The 17722-nt window shown below is 44.7% G+C and overlaps 1 pseudogene; it reads right to left on the bottom strand.

Moving 5' to 3' along the window:
• Positions 1-287: 287 nt before the first annotated feature.
• On the bottom strand, positions 288-14503 carry LOC117463521 (serpin H1-like; annotated as a pseudogene).
• Positions 14504-17722: the final 3219 nt, after the last annotated feature.

The following is a 17722-nucleotide window of genomic DNA, read 5'->3' as shown; positions in this document are numbered from 1 at the left end:
TATTTATTTTAGACCCCTGTCACTCCGAGAACACCGCATGGGCATCTGTGGTCAACTCACACGCATACACACACACCACACACACACACACACACACACACACATTCACCTGTTTTCCTGACAGGGAGGACGTGTCACTGCGAGCCTCTATTCATTAACGTGTAACCACGACTGCGTGTTAGTGTTCGTCAGTGCATTCTTGTTTGACATTTTTTGGGTGACGAAAAAAATACTCGTCAAGTTAGTGTTTTCGCTGAATCCGTCAACTTAAGTAACGTCTTCGACTGTATTTTTAAGCGCCCCATGTAGGTGTCGGTATGTGTGTGACTGTGAGAGTGTCGGGGATGGCAGTGTCAGTCAGCGTGAGAGTATGCAGTGTCAATGTGTGACAGGCAGCCATAGTCTGATGTGATAGTGTACCACAGTGCATGTCTAGTCTTTGAGAAGGAGTGTGTAGGGAACAGAGCGAAATAAAGACAGGGAAAAGAACAGAGGTGTGTGGGTGTTACAGTTCATCACGCAGGGCCTGGTCCAGAGCTCCCATCAGCAGCAGGGCTCCAGTAGTGTTGTCTCTGACGAAGAAGATGAAGGGGTGATCGCCGTAGAACAGCTTGGGCTTTTTTACGTTCTCGTCTACATCGCTGCCTCCTTTCCCGGCTTGAGGAGCCAGCTCCAGAGAAGCCCAGTGCAGAACACCCCCCAGGTGGACTTTCCCCTTGCCCTTGTCTGGCACCATGGAGAAATCAGCCACCTTCTGGTCCCACGCTTCGGTCCAACCCAGAACTGTTTCTGCAACAAGAAAACACAGAGTGATAGAATCTGCTTAGAATCAATTATCCCCAAGCTCTGAGGTCATACTAAATCGGAAGCGGGGGGAACCGCACTGAACCCGGCCCCATGTTCAATGTAAACATAAACCCACCAAAACAGTGAATCAGTAACTTCTCTAAAGGAGTTTTGGATAGTATTGTTTACTATTGTTTTTTACTTTCCAACCCCGATACTTCGAGATGGGAAGGAGGCTGACGGTTGCCCTTGTTGTGAGCTGGCAGAACAAAGTGGGCGACAGGCAGAGAGGAGACGGAAGGAGGAAGCGGTGGATGAATAATTTAAGAGTGATGCCCCGTGACCCCCAGCACCTCCTTTGTTTTGGCTCTGATATGAATTCCACATAAAGTCGTGGTCATGACAGGTAGTTTATTCTCCCATGGCCGAGGTCCACTCACAGTGACAGGCTTCTCCAGGGGCCGGATGAGAGCATGTGTGGTGTGAGCGTGTGACTGTGCAGACGAGTGGGAGGCCACGACTGGAGGGAAAGTTGCAGAGGGAGATGAGTGGGTGAAGATCTTGTTTTTTTCTTAAACTTTTTGCTAATCAAACTCTTTTATTGGATATATGTTGTTCCAGGCAGACACGAAGAGTAAATTTAGAAGAGTTGTCTAGGTGACGGTGCGTGCTTCCTTTGGCTTTGTTTTTCAAAGCCACATTGTTGTAGCTCAGTATAATACTGCTCAGGACCACATGCGAATGGGCAATTGTAATAATCCATGTAGAATGTCTGCTTTTCTACTTAGAGGCTGCATCATGTCGGAGTATGCCTAAACACGTAATAAGTAGATGTATATACAGTTGTAGGCATCTGTCAATCCCATTCTAGTGCTTGCATGCAAAGCTCCGCTCCACACAGACCACACACCTCCTGCTCTAATGCACTTCTATATGTCCTCATCCATTAGTGCTCCACTCTTCCTCTCTCCTTCCACTCGCTACCACTACATCACTGTCTTCCTCTGCTGCTCTGCCACTTGCCTGGCATCCTCATCCCTCATCTGCCTTTATTTTATCCCCTTTGTCTCACTCTCTCTGCTCCAAACTCAGTCTTTTCTCTCCCCACCTCATCCTTCTCTGTGTCTGACAGTTCGGCCGGGCCCGGTATCCATTGCTCTCGCAAATCCTATCCAGGTTTTTACAACTCCTTATCTAAAGAGGAAACAGAAGCAGATGTAAGCGGGTGGATTCTGCAAATTGTTAAAGACCAATGAGTGTGCGTGCGTGCGTGCGTGTGTGTGTGTGGTGTGTGTGTGTGTGTGTGTGTGTGTGGTGTGTGTGTGTGTGTGTGTGTGTGAGGAAACGCAGCTGGTGTCTGGGTGTCTGCCTCATTCACTTTCTGCAGTAGTCCATGAGGAACGTGCTCTCTTGGCCTACAGTAGTGCTGGTACCACGATGGAGCATATAAATAGTACCAACCAACCCCACCTGACCTAGCCTTTCCCCTCCATCTCTCCTACCCTTCCTGTCAGGGCAGGAACACTTGGTAATTCTTTATTTCAAGATATAAAGTGTTTTAAAATGAAGGAACCCTGTGGCACCGCGTTGGGAAACGGACCAGGTGTCAGAGGATCCTATGGAGGGATGTGGCGCTGCATTAAATTGTGTGAAGAGCCTTTGGGAGGTGCCCTTTCTCTCTGAAGCGCCACATGAATCTAGATGGAACATCACTGGGCAGACTGCTGATGCCTCGCACACAGCATCAATGAGCTATTTGTCTGAGTATTTACAGCCACAGGCATTGTCAGCCAGTGGTGTCCTCTGTGTGTGTGTAGCTTACAGGCACCAGCCCTCAGGTGTGCAGCACTCCAGTCCGCATCACATTATTTCAGCTCGATGGTTGAGCCCACTAAGTAGCGTGTTGGGTGAACCTGTGGGCGTTTAAAGGGGATAGGTTGTGGCAGCCGGGACATGTTACAGCTCTATCTGTGAGGAGGTACTTCAAGTAAGAGCGGCCTTTAAAATGACTGTAGGAGGTGAGATGAGAAGACAAATGAAGATATATAACGGGGTGACTATTGTCTGCTCTTTTTATATCAGCAGCTGCTCGTGAACTATGGGATTTCAACTATGAGCACCTTCTTAATAAACAGTAGAGTACCCCAGACAGGATCAAGTTGGCACTAGGCTATTGCTAACATTTCATGAAAAACGATGTCTATATTTGTTGGAAAATAGTTCAATAAATAACCACTCATTATTTCATAAAGCCCAATATGACATCTTAAAAATGGCTTTTTCTGAAGACTAACAGTCCACATCTACAACATGTCCAGGTCTACAATTATATGAAGCAAGGTAAACAACTGAAAATCATCACAAAGAGAAGCTGGAAAAAGCTGACTGAAAGAATAAATTGTTCAAATCCAAAATACTTATAAATCAAATCACTTGTGTTGGTTGTTTTTTGTGAGCTCCAGCATTGTCCTGTCTGCCTCTTCATTTATCCAGCATAACATCATAATAACTAATATGAAGGCCATTTATTTGTACATTATTGAACACCATTAACGGTATGATTTCTTCCTTCCAGCAATATCTACATAAACCAGAACTAACCAATTGTGACACCTACTGTACATTCTGATGGAATAAACCAACCATTAAAAAGGACTAAGACTAGAAATCTTCTCATCTCAGCTCTCTCTCATCAGTTTCCACCTCCTGTTGCCTCTGGCTTACCAATCACACTCGCAGACTGCGTCGCCTTAAACAACTACAGACGTGTTCTGCTTAAATCAATACTGCCCTTTACATTCAGTGTGGGTGGAAACATGCAGCGTGTAGCACTGGCTTCAATCACAGCTCCATGATAAGGACACATCTGATGCAAGCTTTTAAAAGAAAGAAGAAAGGTCTCTTTCTATGAGCTCTCCTGAGGCTTCTATCATTGAGTCTCGTCAGCAATACCACCACCGGTGGTGTTATTTACTGGGCTTTCACCTATTGTACAACACACACTATGTGTCTCATTCACTCACTCAAATACATGCAACGCTTTTATTCCACAGGGCTACTTAAGCGCAAACGAAAAAGGAAAAAAGTAGCCGCAGCTTGTGTGGGATATCTAAATAATGGCCAGTGAAACACTACTGATTATTCATATAAGCAGGGGCTGAGGTAAGCTGTGTTTAAAACAGCTGTCCCTCGACACTGTATACTGCCAGTGTGCTCTTGTAAATATTTGATGGCCTTTTGACCTCATTATCCGTGATTGAGTGAGCTCTCCGGTGCGCGCTCATATGTCCTTAGTCACCGGCTGGAGATATAGCCAGGATGGAGCTCAAGCTTCACCATTAGTGTGTATGTGTGTGTGGCCTGGTCAGCCCTGCATCAGAGGGAGAGGGAGAGAGCGATGAGGGTGGTTTATCCAGTGACCTCTGGGCCAGGCTTGTTAAGAGAGTTCTCCGACTACAGACTCCGACAAAGTCTGCCCTTCAGCGAAGGAGAACGCAGCAAATGGGCAGACGGAAAGGAAGGCCGGTTTCTGCAGCTATGTATAGTACTCTCTCAAACACTTGTAACCTTGTCCCTGAGCAATCATTGACCCCCCTCGTCGTCCTCCACCTCTCCTGCTCACTTCCCATCCGAAATGTCATTCCTATTTAGGTCAGCAGAGCAAACGTGCGGCCGCTGACTGATAGCGTATTACAGTAACATGTGAGACAACGGAATTAGATCTGGTGGGACTGATAAGACGGGAGGGCAGAGGTGAGGGAGGGAATGGGTGCGTTTGGAAAGTGGCAAAATCCGTGCCACATGACCCAGAGTAGTGGTTGCCCAGAAACTGAACCATGATAAAAATCGATTATTCGGCAGCCCTGGCGATAATAATCGATTATTCGACCGATTAGCATTATATATATCATTAGCATATATATATTTATAATATATTCTTTGGTTGAAACTAAGCCAGAAAAAAAAAAAAAAAAAACATAAATAATAAAAAAAAATATATAAATAAAATCGATTTTTAAAATAATATTCGACTTATGTAGACTGTAAAGAATATTCGAATAATCGAATAATCGCTGGCATCCCTAACCCAGAGGTGCTTCATTTGGTTTGTTCTTAGCTGTGTCCTTGCTCAGCGGACACTGGCGTTAGGGTTGGCGTTACACACACTACTATGCTCATCTGTTTGTCTCCGCTCCCAGGAGTCCATGGCCATCAGAGGCACTGACAGGCAGAGTGTAAACAGTGTTAACGCGCGGTGATGAGCAATTATTTGCCCCGTACCAATTGGAGAAATGATCGTCAAGAGAGGACATGGCAGGCTGGCCATGGGGGCTTGACAAGTGAGATGAAATGAGATGGGAGTGGGTTGAGAGTTTGTACAGTCCTTTCATAATGATTCCTCAAATGCACCTTCTTTTCCTAAAGAGAGCAAACAGAGGCGGACAACTCTCGACGAGTCGGAGAAATAGAGGCCAAAACATTCAAGTGCATTTCCATAATTAGGTTAGGTTACACAATGAGAGCAAAGCTACTTTTAGTTATTTGCACGAGTCAATCTTTTTTCTTCTGTCTGGCAAAGTCTCTCGTAGAGACAAAAGACGATGTGTGTAACAGTTTGTGTACTGTTCTTCCCGTTGCAAAGTCATGGCCGTGTCAAAGGGAGTTGTTTCAAGCTTTAGTTCTAGATTACAGAGTCCTCCCCAGAGCGCCCTGACAGTGTTAACGTCAAACGCGTGTTTCCTCAGGGCATGGCGAGCAGAATATCATGGCAGCACAACTCTTCAGAGATGTTTGTCAAACCAGAAAGAGGCCAAAGTGGATTTCATCAGTCCATGATGAGGTTACAATGTACATCTAAGGGGGCCGTGGTAATAGATTCCAGGCAGCGTACCCTGTCCTAAGGAAATGGGTTTTCCCGACATGCTGTGTGTCTGTCAGGTTCAACTAACCTCTCTCTTACTGTGTCTTTCTCACTCACCCACGATCTTTTCCCACCAGCAACTGTCTCTCTCTGACTCAAAGAGTATGTTCCCAGACTCAATGCGGCCTTTCAGAAGCAGTGTGACTTCCTGCAGAGCCAAGGGAAAGACGCAAGAGGATGCAAACAGGAGGCATCTTGTTCTGAGCTACTGGAAGTGATGTGAAGACAGATCCATGCAGTATGACAATGGTTCAACTTTACAAATTATCCAGAGGTTGTATGACTTCACTTCAAAATCGTACGAGGCAACATTTAAATGGAACCAAAGCTGAGGACAATTATTTAAGAAATTAACGGAAAATTGTGAGTTCTGAAATGTAAGTATGGAGAGTCAAATGTCTTTGCATCCAATCTAAATGCGTCTTAAGGTCTGTCCTTAACTAGTTCAATCTGTAAACACGTCGGGTTAGGGTTACTACGACATCGGCATCGTGCTTCCCTATGCAAGTGAAGAAGCTCAAATCTTATAAGAATCTTTTTGCTCTCAGGGTACAAAACATTTATAGCAGCCCTCTCATTTTGAGCCAATGCTGACGAACATTCTGTCTGCCAGATGAAATGGCAAACATTGCCCTTGGAATATGATTTGTGAGACAAATATACTCCACTCTGTGAACCGACAGTTCAAGTGCAAGTGGGAGTGTTTCAGCGTGATAAGATCAACCAGGACCAGAAGTATTTGAATCATGTAGCTTGTGAAAATCAGCAGACACGTACATAAAACTAGACTCCAGGCAACTGCCAAGGAAAAAAGCTAACCTGTCGAACCGTGACTGAAGGTAAAGGTCAGCGCACAAAGCTCGAAAATGAAACTTTCTTCTGGCCTTGACCCACATCAGCAGGATATTCTCAGCGGTGTGGAGGCTGCGTGATTCTAGCAACTTGTCTGTGACCTCGCCCCGTGTGAAGGACCCTGTGGCCTGGTCAAATACATGTTCTTACGCTAGCTCGACAAGCCTCCAGCCTTTTTCGTCGGCGGCCCCCGACACAGCCTCTGGTTGGCCTGTGTGAACCTTAACAAACCCCATGCACTTATATTAGCATCAGCAGTCACTAAGCTGCTGCTGCCTGTCTGTCTGCTCTGACTCAGACCGGCTACCTGCTGCTCTGAGGCTGAGGGCAGCACAGACTAACAGCTGGGCGGTGGTGTGACCCTATGAAAGGAAGTCTGTGGGAGGGTCTGGAAGCCCACTGAGGAGGTATGGTCATTTCCAGGCCTCTTGACCCTATCCTAGGGTCTGATTCCCTGCTGAATGATATTTCAGCCCCATCTCCTCAAGGGAGAGTGGAGAAGCGTGGGACGGAGTGACATTTAAACCCCCCTAAGTCAGTCCGCAATGAACTGGAAGGGGCAAGGCAGGCCACTGATTCAGTTACTGGGAGGCAGAGGAAGAGGACGAGAGAAATGTAGGAGAGAAACAGAGGTCACAGGTGACGAATGTATGGAGATGGACAAGAAAGAGGAAGAAATGACATGCAACACGGAGGAAGAGTAGTGAGGCAGAGGGAAGACATGAATGGAAATTGCAGAAGCGTAAAACAAAGAAGAGGAGACGTGGAGAAACCAAAGGCGAGGATGAAGAGGAAACCATGAGGATGGATATCGTGGAGATATAAGAAACCGTATGAGGTGGATTGAAGGGTGATGCAGTTTGTGGAAATAAATGAAAAGTAGAAAGTAATAAAAATAGACAACAATTGAGGCTGCTGCAGGGATCGACTCGGTCAGATCCCACTATAGTACTAAACAACTGAGAACGGGGAGCCTCAGATAGTCAGGGACGTAAAGAAGCCCCTCGCAGAGTCTCTTAGCCTATCAGGTGAGGAATAAGACATCAGCTCCAGCTTTTATCAAGACATATCAGAGCATTCAGCATTAGAGATGCCACTCTAGTCTGGGACTCAACATGTGAGATGTATGGGATGAGGTCAAGCTCATTCCATCTTAATTTAATGTTATCTTTATGTCTTTTTTTTTTACTAAAAAATGCAACATACCTTTTAACTACCCTGACTTTAAATTCATTATTAAAGAGAACTTACATACCAATCTTTGTTACAAATATTACACCAAATACGGATAAAACTAGAAGTGTGTTGTCCTGACCTTCAGACTGAGCGTGCTGGTGATGTTGGCCGTGGGCAGCCGATTGGTCAGCAGCTCCGGGGTCAGGAGCTTCTCCAACTTCCCCAGATCCTCCACATGGAAGGGCATGAGGAGCACCATGCTGGCCTTGCCCCCACATAGGGGCGCCTCCAGAACCTACCTGCACGTCCTCATGGTAACGGTACAACCCTGGAGGACAGTGACAGGCGGAGGCACGCACAGGAACATCAGAGAGGAAAGGAGAACATTTTCCATAAAGTGATATTTACCGCTTTTCAACAGTAAAGTGTGAATCAGCAGTTCTCTTGGAAGTTCAGCAGCAAGTTCTCACCTGCCTAAAAATAATAAATGATATTATAATGAAGTAGTATATACTGTAAAGTTATCTCCCTAACATGTTTTACTGCTGCTACTGCAGGACTTTCCTCTTCCTTGTTGTTTGACAAAGTATAAAATATGAAAAGCGTGTTAAATAAATTATAGACACACAAATTGGAAAGCTGCAGATTTGGACTGTACAGATGTTCAAACAATTTCACAACTCAAATTGCTTTGCTGGCAGGAGGTCAGTGGCAGCAGACCGTGTGTGTTTTTTTTACCTGCTCTGTGCATCATCATCTCTTTGGTGTACTTCTTCCCCAGGAAGGTTGGAAGATCTTTGCCCCCCTCGCTGAACTCTCTCCCACGGCCCTGAGCAGACACACAAACAAGCAGAGGACATTTTGAATGCAGCAAATCAGAGCCTGTGAGGAAATACTTAATGATCGGAAGAGGGGAAGAAGTGGACAACAGGTTAAACAATGCCATGTTCATAAAATACATTCCGACCTCACGCACGGTGACATCGGCTGACACTGCTCATGAATCTTCAATATCTACTGCCACTCATAAAGCGTCTACTCGTCTCAAAGCTGCTGAGTGCTACACTGAGGCAGTTATGAGGTCCTTAAGGCCACATGGTCCTATTCACTGCTCACCACATCCCACTTGGCCCTGCTCACCCCCTGACAGCTGTCAATTTAGAAGGGGCTGAGAGTGTTGGACTTACTGTTGTAATAACCTCACAATACATTCCCCAAGCCGCTGGGCCATTCAATGGTGCAGGCGTGGAGCGAGGAGGTCGACGGATTATGACTTGTACTCATGTCCCTCTTTGCGAGTGACGTCTGACGCCAGCTAGGGCCGCAGTTAGCGATGATTTTCATCATAAATGATCGATTAACACACTTCTGACACAATACTAAGGTGCCAGAAGGCCAAATCAATCTAATGGTTCATCTACCCTGATAATAGTCTATAGTTGTATTGCTTGGCTACATGTATGTCAATAAAGACTATCATTAAAGGCTTTCTATTCTCCATCGATACTCAATTATTAGTCCGAAAACAGAGACAATTCAAGTTGAATAATTCAATTTAAAAGTAAATATAAAAGGAAGTCCTTTTGTGGATTCTGAATACAAATTAAATAAAGTAAACCCAGCTACATGCCAGATATTCTTTGTTATTTAAATGTTTGGATGTTCTGCTGGATAAATGACTTAAAAAGATACTCTATATTAAGCACTGCACTTCTTTTAAGTAAGGCTCGGTCACATCGCCAGCAAGGCTAAAAAAGAATGTTCAAAATGAATGAAACCATGTTCCGTTAGTATACTTTTCCAAAACATTTTGAAATTGTAAAGATGAAGAAGTTATTTTCAACCATACTGCCCCGATTGAGTCATCGGTGATATTCATCAGACTTTGCAAAGCTCCAGAGCCAATAAAACAGTTTTTTATGGGCTGTCTGGAATTCTTTATGACGACTACACTAAACTTGTGTAAAACTGGAGCCACCTTAAATAGACTTCCCAAATAGTGGATGTATATTATGCTGTACTTATATGATTCTGTTTTCTTCAAGGTCTTCCTAGTCGAATGTACTTATTGTAAGTCGCTTTGGATAAAAGCGTCAGCCAAATGCAATGTAATGTAATGTTGATCAACTAATAGGCTTCTTGCTCCAGCACTTGGCGTTCCCAAAAACCCCCAAGCCCTCATTGTGCTTCAGCCAATAACAAGTCACAGCAGTACAGCTCCAACATGTGAGTTTCCCTTCCAGGCATGCTAGCGCAAGTCACAGACATTCGCTCCGCTTCCTGTAACATCGGAGATTGAAACATGATCACGCTGGAATTCAAAAACAACTGGTTGAAGATTACCTGAAGTGGCAGCCGTGTTGCTGCAATGATGTCACAATGAGGAATAACCCCTCCGCAGTATGTATACATGTTTGAATTGTGTCGTTCTAATGACCTCACCGTGTGTGTGTGTGTGTGTGTGTGTGTGTGTGTGTGTGTGTGTGTGTGTGTGTGTGTGTGTGTGTGTGTGTGTGTGTGTGTGTGTGTGTGTGTGTGTGTGTGTGTGTCTGTGTGTGTGTCTCTGTGTGTGTCGCAGCAGGGCCTGCTTTGGGTTTGCACTACAGTATCCTCTTGTATAGGACAGCACTGTAGCGGAGAGATCCCTTGACACTTGCATTCATTAATATCCATCAACGATAAACAATGAGAAAAATGCCCAGCCAAGAAATCTAATAGCTCGCAGACTTACCAATTCATACTGTACACTTGAGGCTACGAGCAGAGGAGAATCGATGAGACGGACCCGCTCCCTCTGCTCCCTCATCAACTTTTGATTACAAGAAGTTGTGGTATTTCAGAAGCTATTATTAGAGATAAAATAAGTGGGAACTTGTTGTTCTCTCCCGCCCTTTCTTTCCTCTTCTCGTTCCCCGTGTTATCTTGTGTCTACGTTTCCCCTTTTTCTTTTCATTCACAATCTTAGATGTCCTCTTCCGTCTGCAGTGTTTGTCTAAAACGGGAACAAAGCCTGAATTAATTAACTAGTGTGGACTGAAACTCCCAAGGTAGGCCTTTTTACATCCCGCACCATGTCTGTCAATCTCCTTGGCTCTCTCAGCAGGCCACCCTTTCTTTGCTTTCCTCCGTTTCTGGCCATTTGCTTTGCTCCCATCTCTTTATCCTGCGTCTCTTTGTCCCCTTCCCACCCAGACATCTCTCCCTGCACTGCTCTTTCTCTGCAGTGCTCTTGTAGTTCTCTTTGCTTTTAACGTCTCTCCACTGTAAACATGTTCCACTACTAATTGGCCCTGACCTTCCCTTTCTGTGGATGCTGTGTACAGCCCGGGGAAGGAGGGACAGCAAAAAGCTTTTTTGAATTCATCCTTCAATAATTAACTAAAGGGGAAATTAAACAAACAGGAACGGACAAGGAAGCAGACGACTGTTCAGTGCCAAAAGAAGTCCCGGCGACATCTCTGAAACCATTACATTATCACACACTATGAATTGCCTAAGGACCGTGAAATCAAAGACAAATACAAAAGGTTCCAAGCATCCAGAGGGAGCTACTGTATGAGCAAGAAGACAACTATTGACCACTTGTGAATTACGAATCAAAACTAAAGGAATCCAATTTTAGGTAATCTAATTTATGTGCTCCACTCTGCTGTATAATCTAATTTGTATATTTCCCTCAACAAAATTAATGAACCGACCATTGAGAATCTGCTCACAAAAATGTGGTAATGAAGTTAAAACATCAAACAAAAGAAAATTAATTAAAATGCTTATCAATGTATATAGTCTGTCAGGGAATGTTATTTTCAAAAGGCTGTCTCTCTGTTGGCAGCCTGTTTTCACTTCAGCCGCCTCGCCTTCTTTGCACCTAATAAAAAGAATACCTGCAGCAGGGAACAGAAGGAAAAGAGGCAGATGGAGGCAGATAAGGACGTGAACAGGAGACATGTGGAGGAAGAGGAGACAGGGGTAGATCGGACACGTGATAAACAATGACAAAAGCACAAAAACAGAGAAAACCGAACGAGTGAAACAGAAGGATGTAACTAACACGTCATCATCTTTTGTGGAGATGGCAAACAAAAATGAGATCAGCAGGCATGGAAATATTGGCCGTGCTCCGAGGAAGAAATAGATGGTAGATTATATCCCTGAAAAGTTGTCATGGCCATGGGCGATTTGCTTTTTCTTTGACTCATAATTAACTAAACACTAGTTGTATGAACACGGACATCCTTAAACCGTGATGTAAAAGTGATATCCTTTTAAAAAGTATAATCAAAGGTCAAAAGGTTACTAGCTCTTTGACCTTTGATTGACCTTTTTAAAAAGGGCAAAATAAGGAATTTAACATCACATGGATTGTTTTGAGATGCAACGGGTGTCTTCCTAGTGAATGCATTCATATGGAAACATTGACTTCTTCATCTACTACTGCAGTGTGTAACAAAGAACAATGCCGAGCCAAGCCGCGCCACTGCAGACTTGGAGCGCTTCGAGCACAGATGTTAGGCATGACACCGAGGGAGAGAGTCTGGACACTTGTTACTCAATTATTTAAGAAGACACATCACCCCCCAATGGAAGATGAATAAGCTCTCAGTGATAGGCCCCGGAATCATCCTTTATCTGCTGTGTCCACCAGCTGGAGTCCACTGCACACACACACACACACACACACACACACACACACACACACACACACACACACACACACACACACACACACACACACACACACACACACACACACACACACACACACACACACACACACACACACACACACACACACACACACACACACACACACACACACACACACACACACACACACACACACACACACACACACACACACACACACTGCACTCAGGTGGGCATGCTGGCACACACAATGTAATAGGCAAAGTGGTGTGTAGGCTATCAGTGCTGTCGGAACACTGGAACTTGTTTCATTAATATTCTAAGACTTCTCATCCAATGCAGCAAAACAACATCAATACAGAGACATTGCATGATTAGAAATGACTCTACAATTACCAAACACACCAGTCTAATTCAGCATTACTCAGTCCAGCCAGGCTGCTGAGCTACGGGTCTGCAGCCAGGCGGTTATGCCACTGGGTACGCAACATAATAAAATATTCATTTGGCTATACAGTTGAATCATTAAGAGTCACGGTCATGACTGTTTTGGATACAGTGAGAAATGATGACTTGTTTGCATATTATTGTATGAGAATCATTTCTCAACCGCTACCATTGTATCCAACATTTTGAGAACATAGACTGCAGAAATTAGTGGACTAATCGATTCGTCTATTTGACAGAAAATTCATCGTCAACTATTTTGATAATAGAAAATTGTAATAGTAATTTTTCAAGCATTATTTTCTAACATATTATGACCAAAGTTACCATGGTGAAGTGAGCAAGTACGAGTCACTTGTAAACCTGTGTAATTACTGTGCATTGTGTCTACATACCTTTAAGGCGCAGTGCATTGGCCAGTATCAGACCTCCAGCCTCAGTCTGGATGTGATCCACTAGAGGAGCTCCTTCCTGCCCCCCCCAGCCCAGCCTTAGCCCAGCCATGGAGCTGCTTCAGGTCAGCCTCGGAGTCTCCTTTTCCCAGAGGCTGATGCTGCAGCATAAACCTGGCCTGGCTCTCTTTCACAAATGCCTGGCTGACTGGAGGAGCTTGCTTTGAAAACAGGGCTGATGACGCGTGCAGGTGAAAGCTGGTACCATTAGCTTTAGTGAAGCTCTTCAACTCCTCAGACAGAAGGTCTTCAGCTCCAGCCTTGGCGGGGGTCGAGGTCTTGAGGAGGTATTTGAGCTGGCTGGAAGTGGTGCCTGCTGAGCCCCCACCGAGCGCTCCCAGTGAGGAGGCCACAAGCAGAGGGGAGAAGACGGTGTTCTCACAGCTGGAGTCAGAGTGGAGGGCCTTGTATACAGGCGCAGACCAAGAGTCCAGCTGGGGTCACCAAGGGGGGGAGGCGGGCGGGGTGCAGGGTTCTGCTTGGAGGAAACAGCAGTGCTGCCCTGCACCAGAACAACTGGCAAAGAAATTATGAAATAGACAGGAAGCCTGGGGAACATGGCAGATCTAGAGGAAACAGAGCAGAGTCAGTACAAATAATGTGTGAAGAGATGGATGAAGAGAATGCATTCCTCACATTTAGTACACAAAGATATATCTATATTTATAACATATATTTTAATGGATTTTTAACAGTGTAATTGCAACTCATGCTGTTATTGCTGTGTTCATATTTTTTTTTAAGCAATATAAACACAGCCTAAGGGTTCCCTCTCTAGTGTAAAAAGACGTGTGCAAACAGCAGTCCCTGCTCCTACAGAGCCACAACTTGATGTTGTAAATTCCTCCCACTTGGCAACACGGTTATTATCTCACCCGCTGCGGGAAAACCTTAGATTAAGTTTCGAAGGAAGCTTTTTAGCATTCGCGTTTCTCTATTGTGCCTTGCAACAACAAAAAACACTCATCAGCGAGCCGGTGACAGGACTGACGGCTAACATCTGCCGTCTGGTCCAGCCTACTCTGTTATGATTTCCAAAGACCTCCAGGCAAGGAAAGGCGGAAAAAGCGTATTTGTTTAAAGTTACCCTTAATGAATTCAAGTGTATCCTTCGCTGATGCTTCTCCTTTTTTAAGTTACGTCCTCCAGAGGAAGTGGGGCTGTGAGTGGGTTTATACGTGGCAGCTCTCGGAGGAAGTTTACCGTCTCCCCTTAACTTCATCCCGGGAAAGAGTTCAGTTTTTCCAGAAACTTCCACGCTTCCCGTTTAAACTGCCACTGAGCACTATTTGAGTTTAACGGTGTTAATTAAGACGTAAGAAACATTTCGTAAAACTTTAAATACGACCCAAAATACATACTTAACCATAGTGGTTTTAGGCTGAGTCTCATACTTTGAAAAGCGCTATTTAAAGCCCGTTCTGTTTCAAGCATTACATTTGACTCCATTTGATTGCAGCAATACTACAAATAAAAGCTTAATACGCAACTTCATGTATAAAAAATATGTATAATCGATTATAAAAGCTAACCACTGGAGAAAATCTACGGTTGGGTCACTTTAAAGTCAGCTGTGGTACATGTATCGTTATGCAGGAGTTATACATTTATGCCATACAAAACCATAATTAAATATGCTAAAGTCCCTGTAGGGGTATATTAGAGCCGTTCCCTGTGAGTTTGGCAGGAATTATGTGCATGTAATGTTGGGCCTGTTATAGTTTTTTAAGCGAACAAAATTCCACCAGTTGCAATAAATGAGGCGTTTCTCCGCATTTTTAAAAGCAAGCTTTGTGGGTTTGCCTGGATAATAAAGCCTCTTGTTCCTACCTCAGTGGGGGTTGCAGTTCCCAAAGCCATTCAAGCGGGGTCGCTAATGGTCTTCTCATCGCCTCAGCTCAGTGACCCTGAGAGGCTGCAGCATGTGGGCCAGGGCCTCGCAAACTTGACACCCAGCCCTCCCAGTGGAGAGGAAATAGACCACAGAGCCAGCAGACAGAGGCTTGATCCAGGCAAATCCACATGAGGGGTTTTAAGATGGGATTTGGTGTTACATTTGTCTGCATTTGTGTGATCTAATACGGGAACGGGAATGTACACGATAATGTTTAAAACAGCCCTTCCAGATTATTTATTTCTAGTTAGCCTAATGAAATTACACTTGCAGGTGACTTCCACCCACTCCCAGCAGACCTCGACACCCACCCCACTTGATGTAGTCCACTGTCAAGGAAAAGTAGGACAGGCCATGCAAGCCTGTTCGTCTGACCCTTCCAAATGTCCTCATTCTGTATTCTCGTCAGTTTTTATGTTTCTCGCTTTCCCAAATTGTACTTTCCCTCTCTCTAAAGCAGGACAAGGAGTGTAGAGCAGATAACTTGTTACCCACAGCTTTGGGACAAGGATTATTGCCCAAATTGAAAGATGGAGAATGGTCATATGAGGTCCTAATCGATAAATGTAGGGATAGACTAAGGAGGCTAGAGAAGGATCAAAGAGGGATATGGAGGAAGATAACTGCGAGACCACCAATGCTCAGCAATCAGGCCGAACATGACAGCTTGTAGACCCAACCAATTATTTACCCCAGCCAAATCAATAGAGCTCTCTCCGAAAGATAACCATCAGCAGCACTATCTGGAACACATTCACAGCAGAACTCGCAAACACACACTGAGCTGCCACTCTCCCTCTCCGTCTCCTTTGCAAAGACACACAAGCTTCCCTCGCAGACACGTATTTATCAGACTTCCTTGGAAATAAGACAAAAATCATTTAATTATTGAACATCTACACTGAAAAGAGAAGCATTAAAACAGCATATGTCAAACTGTGCCTACAGCAAACGTGAAATCGCATCACTTAAAAGAAACACACTGTCTGGCACATACACATTGGTTAATGGCGTTGAGGCTGTACCCACAGCATGTACACGTGTAAGTTGGTCTTAACCGTCACCGCAGGAGTCACAGCCCCCTCCTGAGACCCCCCAGTGCAACATCACAGTCAGTTTCATCAGTAATGAGCAGTGACATATATTACAGTGCAGGTGATTCATAAAAAACAGGGCTTGATCCGCCGATTAACGAGTCCCCGAGGGAACTGCTTGGTAACCTGAGAACAATCCCGGTCATTGGGTTGTGCATCTGGGGATTTATAAAAAGGGATGCACTTTTAACCATAATGCAACACCAAATCTCACCTGCAGCCTGCCCTAATGTTCACCTCTCAGCACCTCGCTCAAGCCTGGAGCCTTGATTCAGTTCCCCAGCTCCAGATGTCATTGTTCCGGGCAGTAAACGCTGTATTTCACCTAACGTGTTATCAGTTTATGTGGCCATTGTTCTCGGTTGTTGTCGAGGTCAAGCGCTTGTGGCTCTTAGGCTCGCTTTCAGAATCAACACCTCTCAATGAAGGCTGTTACGGTCACTGCCAACTGGCCTACAGCTATTCTGTCCCTCTTCATGCGATATTTATTTTCTCCTCAAAACACACATTATAGCTTTATTTTATTCTACCCCTCACTATCCCTTCACTGTTTTCAAAATTGAATATTTTACTTTGCACTGCATTAGCCCTGCTTTCTTAGAATCCTTTTCACTCTGTTCCTCTTTCCCTTCATCCATCCCTCCTTGTCACTGTGCCTGAGGTTTAAGAAGTTCCCTCTGTACTCCTCCAACCTCTGGGGGCTCCACACACACATCTATTTCCTCCCCTTTCTCTGCCTGGAAAAGAAGTGACATTTCTGAAACATAAAGCAGACCGAAGCCCTTTACAGTACCTAAAACAAAAACTCAAACTTTTCTTATGAATATATTAAAGTGTCCTCCCACAGCCGCCTTCCTCTCCCACCCTTTCCTCCACCTCCCCTTACTCACTGTCGACCCATTTCCTCTCTACTTCTCCACTAATTTCACCCCTATTCCTACTCTTTTCCCATCTCTCCCCTGCTCCTTCTCCCTTTCCAACGCTGTCTAAATGTCTCTCCGTCCCTCCGTGTCTCGCACTTTTTGGAGTTAGTACAGAACAAACAGCATGTAACATGGGAGCCCCTGTTCTCGTCATTTCTGGTCTGCCTGTCTGTCATCAGCTCGGGTCCGTTTCAACTAGTACAGAGCCGGTCTGGTTAAACCCACAGGGCCCTGTTAGTTTACATCAAGTTCCATTGTGGTCCTTTCAAATTAGAGCTCTTACTTAATGTCTGGCCAAGCTGCTGAGCTGCAACCATGATTTTGATTGAAGCCTATCCAAAGCTTCACCATTGCTTGTGCCAAACCCTGACTTTTAAAAACAGGGACACGTAATAACCTAACAGGAATATTGAAAGATCATCAGGAGTTTGACCTTTGCACTTGTATTTAGGATTGAAATGTTGTTAATTGATATGCTAAAAAACAACTAAGGCAAATTAGGTTAGACGATTGGGGACAAAAGTAAAAAG

Source organism: Pseudochaenichthys georgianus, chromosome 18 (genome assembly GCF_902827115.2).
Source record: "Pseudochaenichthys georgianus chromosome 18, fPseGeo1.2, whole genome shotgun sequence".
In the NCBI taxonomy this organism is placed as follows: domain Eukaryota; kingdom Metazoa; phylum Chordata; class Actinopteri; order Perciformes; family Channichthyidae; genus Pseudochaenichthys; species Pseudochaenichthys georgianus.
This window is presented reverse-complemented; position numbering and strand designations above follow the sequence as displayed.